This window comes from Bombyx mori, chromosome 6 (genome assembly GCF_030269925.1).
Source record: "Bombyx mori chromosome 6, ASM3026992v2".
Lineage (NCBI taxonomy): Eukaryota > Metazoa > Arthropoda > Insecta > Lepidoptera > Bombycidae > Bombyx > Bombyx mori.
This window is the reverse complement of record NC_085112.1, coordinates 12,959,837-12,961,971: the sequence shown is the minus strand read 5'-3', so window position 1 is coordinate 12,961,971 and position 2,135 is coordinate 12,959,837. Positions and strand designations below refer to the sequence as shown.

General features: G+C 35.4%; 1 long non-coding RNA gene across 1 annotated transcript; it reads right to left on the bottom strand.

Annotated features, from left to right (window-relative positions):
• Window positions 1–216: 216 nt before the first annotated feature.
• LOC134199089 (uncharacterized) lies at window positions 217–1,316 on the bottom strand. The gene is made up of 3 exons (XR_009973449.1): window positions 1,038–1,316; window positions 709–956; window positions 217–600 (listed from the first exon to the last, which is right to left on the bottom strand). It is a non-coding gene; the product is annotated as an uncharacterized LOC134199089 (long non-coding RNA).
• Window positions 1,317–2,135: the final 819 nt, after the last annotated feature.

The following is a 2,135-nucleotide window of genomic DNA, read 5'->3' as shown; positions in this document are numbered from 1 at the left end:
AAACTAGAAAATATGCAAGCTGTTATTAAAGCTGCCATGCTGCATAATATCGTCAGGAGTATGAATTTAGAAGAATTAGAATCAGAAATTTCAGTCGCAGATACATTACAGGAAAATAATATAATTGTTCGTAACAATTTTCCAGAACGTACATCTGAAATACAACTACTTATAAATAATTGCTTCCAAAAATAATTTATAAAATAAACTCCAATGATAATTTGACTATTTTTTATTTTCCAAAATGATAATTACATAGTGGTTAGTACATGCAAGATATTAGAATTTGTACATATACTTAAAAAACTATCTAACATAAAATTATTATTGCCTACTTAATTTATGAAATCCTTTTAAGTAATTTTTAATTTTTTAATCTAGCATTATCTAAATCTAACTTAAGTTTTGCTACAACAATCTCCTTTTCTTCATTTTCCAAGTCAAGTCTCTTTTTTGCTATTAGATATTCTGCTAATGCATTGCATTTCTTTTCTTCCATCTTGTTTCCGCTTGGCTGTAAAAGTTTTAAAAATACATGTGACCTACAACAATGTGCATGCTTTATCCAAAATGTCATCTGCAATCCTTACCACCTCCAGCCTGTAACAAAGAGCATAATTATTTCAAATACTATGTACGGCAACCTAAAGAAAAAATCATGTTTGTCAATGTGTTATTAGAGACAAACTATCAACTAATTATACTAACCTTACTAAGGTTGTTTCTTATGTTGCCGTAGCGTTCTTTAAGTTTTCCTATTTTAGTCGAAGCTGCGATGGAGTTCATGGGAAACGACGAATCGACGAATTAATATCATTTACAAGGGTTTGCCAAGCCTGCTGCTTCTATTTATTGTTTGTGGCATTTGTTGCCTTATTATTGATGTGTTTTTTCGCCGCCACAAGTTCTGCTAGAATCATCGTCTCATCTTTTGTCATGGGTGCTGCCTTTCTTGACTGAAAAAGATATATTTTCTAAACTTGAACTCAGTCTTCAAAGTAAAATTATTATTATCAATGTAGTTTATAGATACTTACAGAATTCATTTTATTTCACTGTAGCTCTTTAACTATAAACACACTTAGAATTATAAACGAAAGTTTTAAAGCGTTTTGGAGGCAAGTCATCATCTAATATAATATGTAAACAAGAGAAAAACAAACAAAAGAAACTGATCACTGCTGGCAAACGGACTGTCAAAACGTTTCGTTTCATAATTTCGACTAGGATAAAAATAGCAAAACGTCCAATTTAAAAAAATCTACATATTTTTTTACTACTTTTTGTTATAAACAAATGTGTTTATGATAGTCTACGATATGTTGGTAAAATTATAGTTATAATTTAGAATAAAATAAAATAAGTCTTGATCCTGATGTTGTTTCGTATTTGTAGTAGAACGAAACGTATCAAGAGGCTCGGATAGGTCGGAGGGAAGAAGCTATCTACTGTTGGTTAAAGAGAGATAGCACTTATCCGTGATTGTGAAACGCAAAATAAGGATAGATACGCTCTTGCTGATATTCGGCGATAGCTATCTATCCGTAAACTCAGATACGTTATTGAAAACGGCCGTAACACATGTTGCTTATTACTATAACTGCATAGTAAGCAAAGCGTGGCGTGGCGGGGGCCCTTACACTCTCTTGGATTGCAGGTACATAAAGATAAGGATTAATTATTGAACTTAATTTTTAGTTTCCTATAGGTAGGTACCGTCGACTGGCCTATTTGGCCATTCCGATAGAGGCACCCGTCACGTGCGGACGTGCCCATCGACCACTCGATCGCCCGGCCTTTGTTCGCCCGGCTTTTGTTAGCCCGGCTATTGTTCGCGCGGCCTGTGTTCGTGGTACATCTGCCGACCAAGTGTTTTTTTTTTGGAAGTTTTTATTTGTTTTGTTCCCGTTTGTTATTTCTGTGTTCGTGGTACATCTGCCGACAAACCGTTTTCCAGGAAGTGTTTATTTGTTCTGTTTCTTTTTGTTATCCCTGTTTTGTTGTGTTTTTTCTTTGTCCTGTAGTAATCACGCCGCATCGCCACCTGTGTTCAATAGAACCGCTCAGTTCCGAGAAGTTGGGGCCTCGCCGCAAGGCGAGTGTATTCAAAGTCCCGGGGCAGCCCCACCTGGGCA